At 40.1% G+C, this 6,651-nt stretch overlaps 1 pseudogene; it reads left to right on the forward strand.

The window, feature by feature from the left end:
• The first annotated feature begins 549 nt into the window (after positions 1–549).
• LOC117527105 lies at positions 550–1,905 on the forward strand (annotated as a pseudogene).
• Positions 1,906–6,651: the final 4,746 nt, after the last annotated feature.

Here is a 6,651-nt window from a genome sequence, read left to right on the forward strand (position 1 = left end):
AAGAGAGAGAGAGACAGAAACAGAGAGAAAGACAGACAGAAAGAAACAGAAAGAGACAGACAGAAAAAGGGAGACTGACAGAAACAGAAAGAGAGAGACAGACAAAAACAGAGTGAGACAGACAGAAAGAGAGAGAGAGAGAGAGAGAGAGATGGAAAGAGAGAGAGAGAGAGAGAGAGAGATAGAGACAGACAAAAACAGAGAGACTGACAGAAACAGAAAGAAACAGAAAGAGAGACAGACAGAAAGTGAGAGACGGAAAGAGAGAGACTGACAGAAAGAGAGAGAAAGACAGACAGAAGAGAACAGAAAGAGAGACAGACAGAAACAGAGAGACTGACAGACAGAAAGAGAGAGAGAGAGACGGAGAGAGAGAGAGAGAGAGAGAGACAGACAAAAACAGAGAGACTGACAGAAAGGAAGGAGAGACAGCATCCAGAGAGACTGACAGACAGAAAGAAAACAGAAGAGAGACCAGACCAGAAACAGGAGAGCTGACAGAAAACAGAAAGAGAGAGAGACAGAAACAGAGAGACAGACAGAAAAAGGGAGACTGACAGAAACAGAAAGAGAGAGACAGACAGAAACAGAAAAAGAGAGAGACAGAGAAACAGAGAGACAGACAGACAGAAAGAAACAGAAAGAGAGACAGACAGAAACAGAGAGACTGACAGACCAGAAAAGAGAGAGAGAGAGACGGAGAGAGAGAGAGAGAGAGACAGACAAAAACAGAGAGACTGACAGAAAGAGAGAGAGACAGAAACAGAGAGACTGACAGACAGAAAGAAACAGAAAGAGAGACAGACAGAAAGTGAGAGACGGAAAGAGAGAGACTGACAGAAACAGAGAGAAAGACAGACAGAAAGAAACAGAAAGAGAGACAGACAGAAACAGAGAGACTGACAGACAGAAAGAGAGAGAGAGAGACGGAGAGAGAGAGAGAGAGAGACAGACAAAAACAGAGAGACTGACAGAAAGAGAGAGAGACAGAAACAGAGAGACTGACAGACAGAAAGAAACAGAAAGAGAGACAGAAACAGAGAGACTGACAGAAACAGAAAGAGAGAGAGACAGAAACAGAGAGACAGACAAAAAGGTGACTGACAGAAACAAAGAGAGAGACAGACAGAAACAGAAAAAGAGAGAGACAGAAACAGAGAGACAGACAGACAGAAAGAAACAGAAAGAGACAGACAGAAACAGAGAGACTGACAGACAGAAAGAGAGAGAGAGAGACGGAGAGAGAGAGAGAGAGACAGACAAAACAGAGAGACTGACAGAAAGAGAGAGAGACAGAAACAGAGAGACTGACAGACAGAAAGAAACAGAAAAGAGACAGACAGAAACAGAGAGACTGACAGAAACAGAAAGAGAGAGAGACAGAAACAGAGAGACAGACAAAAACAGAGTGAGACAGACAGAAAGAGAGAGAAAGAGAGACTGACAGAAACAGAGAGAAAGACAGACAGAAAGAAACAGAAAGAGAGACAGACAGAAAAAGGGAGACTGACAGAAACAGAAAGAGAGAGAGACAGAAACAGAGACAGACAAAAACAGAGTGAGACAGACAGAAAGAGAGAGAGAGAGAGACGGAAAGCGAGAGAGAGAGAGAGAGAGAGAGAGACAGACAAAAACAGAGAGACAGACAAAAACAGAGTGAGACTGACAGAAAGAGAGAGACTGAAAGAGAGAGACTGACAGAAACAGAGAGAAAGACAGACAGAAAGAAACAGAGACAGACAGAAAAAGGGAGACAGACAGAAAAGAGAGAGAGAGAAAGAGAGAGAGAGACAGACAGAAACAAAAAGTGAGACAGAGACAGAAACAGAAAGAGACAGAGACGGACAGAAACAGAAAGACAGAAAGACAGACAGAAACAGAAAGACAGACAGAAACAGAGACAGACACAGATGGCAACAGAGAGAGAGACAGACAGCAAAACAGACAGAAACAGAGAGAGAGATGGAAAGAGAGAGACTGACAGAAACAGAGAAAGACAGACAGAAAGAAACACAAAGAGAGACAGACAGAAAAAGGGAGACTGACAGAAACAGAAAGAGAGAGACAGACAGAAGCAGAGTGAGACATACAGAAAGAGAGAGAGAGAGAGAGAGAGAGAGAGAGAGAGAGAGAGAGAGAGAGAGAGAGACAAACAAAAAGTGAGACAGACAGAAACAGAGAGACAGACAGAAGCAGAGTGAGACAGACAGAAAGAGAGACGGAAAGAGAGAGAGAGAGAGAGAGAGAGAGAGAGAGAGAGAGAGAGAGAGAGAGACAGACAGAAACAAAAAGTGAGACAGACAGACAGAAACAGAAAGAGATAGAGACGGACAGAAACAGAAAGACAGACAGAAACAGAGACAGACACAGATGGCAACAGAGAGAGATACAGACAGCAAAACAGACAGAAACTGAGAGAGAGACAGACAGAAACAGAGAGAGAGATGGAAAGAGAGAGACTGACAGAAACAGAGAAAGACAGACAGAAAGAAACAGAAAGAGAGACTGACAGAAACAGAGTGAGTCAGAGAGACAGAAACAGAAAGAGATACAGACAGAAAGAAACAGAGAGAGAGACAGACAGAAAAAGAGAGAGACAGAAAAGGAAGATATAGTCAAGAGACAGACAGAAACAGAAAGAGAGACAGACAAAAAGAAACAGAGAGAAAGACAGAAAGAAACAGAAAGGCAGACAGACCGAAACAGAAAGAGATAGAGACAGACCGAAACAGAAAGAGAGACAGACAGACAGAAACAGAGAGACAGACAGAAAGAAACGGAGAGAGAGACAGACAGAAATAGAGAGAGAGAGACAGAAATAGAAAGCGATAGAGAAGAGACAGAAAGAAATAGAGATATAGACAGAAACAGAGAGATATAGACAGAAACAGAAAGACAGACAGTAAGAGAGTGAGACAGAGAGACAGAAACAGAGATACAGACAGACAGAAACAGAAAGAGATAGAGACAGACCGAAACAGAAAGAGACAGACAGACAGAACAGAAAGAGAGACAGACAGAAAGAAACGGAGAGAGAGACAGACAGAAATAGAGAGAGAGAGACAGAAATAGAAAGCGATAGAGAAGAGACAGAAAGAAATAGAGATATAGACAGAAACAGAGAGATATAGACAGAAACAGAAAGACAGACAGTAAGAGAGTGAGACAGAGAGACAGAAACAGAGAGATACAGACAGACAGAAACAGAAAGAGATATAAACAGAAGCAGAGAGACAGAAACAGAAAGACAGACTAACAGAGAGAGAGAGACAGAGAGACAGAAACAGAGAGGCAGAAACAGAAAGAGATACAGACAGAAAGAAACAGAAAGACAAACAGAAAAAGAAAGAGACAGAGACAGAACAGAAGGAGAGACAGACAGATAAAACAGAGAGAGAGAGAGAAACAGAAACAGAGACAGACTGAAACAGAAATAGATAGAGACAGAAAGAAACGGAGAGAGACAGAAACAGAGAGACAGACAGACATACAGACAGACCAAAACAGAAAGAGATACAGACAGAAAGAAACAGAAAGACAGACAGACCGAAACAGAAAGAGACAGAGACAGACAGACACAGAAAGAGAGACAGACAGACAGACAGAAACAGAAAGAGATACAGACAGAAGAAAGAGAGAGACAGACAGAAAGAAACGGAGAGAGACAGACAGAAATAGAGAGACAAATACAGAAAGTGATAGAGAAGAGACAGAAAGAAACAGAGATATAGACAGAAGCAGAGAGACAGAGACAGAAAGAGCGAGATATAGACAGAAACAGAAAGAGATACAGACAGAAAGAAACAGAGAGACAGAGAGACAGACAGACAGACAGAAACAGAAAGAGATACAGACAGAAAGAAACAGAGAGACAGAGAGACAGACAGACAGACAGAAACAGAAAGAGATACAGACAGAAAGAAACGGAGAGAGAGACAGACAGAAATAGAGACAAAAACAGAAAGAGATAGAGAAGAGACAGAAAGAAACAGAGATATAGAGAGAAGCAGAGACAGAAACAGAGAGAGAGATATAGACAGAAACAGAAAGATAGAGACAGACAGAAACAGAGAGACAGAGAGAGACAGAAACAGAAAGAGACAGACAGAAACAGAGAGACAGACAGAAACAGAGAGAAAGACAGATGAGACTTTCTGTCTTCAGTCAGCAGCAGGTTTGAGCGTGTGTGCTTTGCTCTGTCTCTTTGTCTTGTCTGAGGACGACCAGAGTCCACTTGTCCATCCAGTCCGTCCACCATGACCACAGGATTGTGGATCAAGATTTCCCTTTTTATAGGATTGAAGGGTTACTTCATTTTCTATCATTTTATGGGCCAAACATCTACTCATTGAATTGATTAAATAATCAACAGAATAAATGATTGATTCGTTGGAGCCCTATTTTACGTCATGTCTTCGTATATGCAAACACAAGCAGTCTGAATTTTCTCCTCAGCTTTTAATCTTGAAGTTGTCAAGTTTATTTGATATATTGTAGAAACAGTGTTTCAACTTTCTTCTCAATATTTCATCTTATTTGCTAAGTTTTGCTGAGGTCTTGACCTGATAGTACTTTGAAGTAAATTATGTTGTGATTTGATGAATTGAATTGAAGATTTTTATTCTTGAAATGCAAATGTTTGTTGGATTTTGTTGCTGCTGGTAATACAGTAAATAAATGCTCAGATGTTCTCTGAGTCTTACAGTCACATGTTATTACAGTAGTGTTCAGAATAATAGTAGTGCTATGTGACTAAAAAGATTAATCCAGGTTTTGAGTATATTTCTTATTGTTACATGGGAAACAAGGTACCAGTAGATTCAGTAGATTCTCACAAATCCAACAAGACCAAGCATTCATGATATGCACATCTTAAGGCTATGAAACTGGACTATTAGTAAAAGAAAGTAGAAAAGGGGGTGTTCACAATAATAGTAGTGTGGCATTCAGTCAGTGAGTTCATCAATTTTGTGGAACAAACAGGTGTGAATCAGGTGTCCCCTATTTAAGGATGAAGCCAGCACCTGTTGAACATGCTTTTCTCTTTGAAAGCCTGAGGAAAATGTGACGTTCAAGACATTGTTCAGAAGAACAGCGTAGTTTGATTAAAAAGTTGATTGGAGAGGAGGAAACTTATACGCAGGTGCAAAAAATTATAGGCTGTTCATCTACAATGATCTCCAATGCTTTAAAATGGACAAAAAACAAAACAAAACAAAAAAAAACAGAGACACGTGGAAGAAAACAGAAAACAACCATGAACATGGATAGAAGAATAACCAGAATGGCAAAGACTCACCCACTGATCAGCTCCAGGATGATCAAAGACAGTCTGGAGTTACCTGTAAGTGCTGTGACAGTTAGAAGACACCTGTGTGAAGCTAATTTATTTGCAAGAATCCCCCGCAAAGTCCCTCTGTTAAAAAAAAAGACGTGCAGAAGAGGTTACAATTTGCCAAAGAACACATCAACTGGCCTAAAGAGAAATGGAGGAATATTTTGTGGACTGATGAGAGCAAAATTGTTCTTTTTGGGTCCAAGGGCCGCAGACAGTTTGTGAGACGACCCCCAAACTCTGAATTCAAGCCACAGTTCACAGTGAAGACAGTGAAGCATGGTGGTGCAAGCATCATGATATGGGCATGTTTCTCCTACTATGGTGTTGGGCCTATATATCGCATACCAGGTATCATGGATCAGTTTGGATATGTCAAAATACTTGAAGAGGTCATGTTGCCTTATGCTGAAGAGGACATGCCCTTGAAATGGGTGTTTCAACAAGACAATGACCCCAAGCACACTAGTAAACGAGCAAAATCTTGGTTCCAAACCAACAAAATTAATGCCTCGCAGATGTGAAGAAATTGTGAAAAACTGTGGTTATACAACTAAATACTAGTTTAGTGATTCACAGGATTGCTAAAAAAGCAGTTTGAACATAATAGTTTTGAGTTTGTAGCGTCAACAGCAGATGCTACTATTATTGTGAACACCGCCTTTTCTACTTTTTTTTTACTAATAGCCCAATTTCATAGCCTTAAGAGTGTGCATATCATGAATGCTTGGTCTTGTTGGATTTGTGAGAATCTACTGAATCTACTGGTACCTTGTTTCCCATGTAACAATAAGAAATATACTCAAAACCTGGATTAATCTTTTTAGTCACATAGCACTACTATTATTCTGAACACTACTGTATGTTAAGCACTTTGTAAATTATGTTATTATTATTATTGTTGTTGTTGTTGTTATGATACAGTGATTTTGATGTTTTTGCAGTGAAGCTGAGACAGATTTTACATTTTTTTATTCTGTGGCTGTGCAGTTCAACTGCAAATTGCTCCAGCTTCTAGACTCCAAGACATTTTTTTTGTGTTTGAGACCCATTAATCAATTATTAGCAAATTATCAATACTTTCATCATGCAGTAAAAGTTGTAACTAAAACTAAAGATTTCAGCTGCTGAACTTTTACACTTGTTTTTCAGAATAAAAATGTGAGTAATGCACACTTCCATGCACACTTTTTTATTTTCTGGCCGGAGACTAAATCGACCAATCACAGTCCCTTGTCTCTGTTTGGCCACTTTTCATTCATAACCAGCTCATTTGAATGCACGCAATGACGTGGGTTGATTCTATTTTAATAAAG

The sequence above is a fragment of the Thalassophryne amazonica genome, chromosome 15 (assembly GCF_902500255.1).
Source record: "Thalassophryne amazonica chromosome 15, fThaAma1.1, whole genome shotgun sequence".
NCBI classification, from domain to species: Eukaryota; Metazoa; Chordata; class Actinopteri; order Batrachoidiformes; family Batrachoididae; genus Thalassophryne; species Thalassophryne amazonica.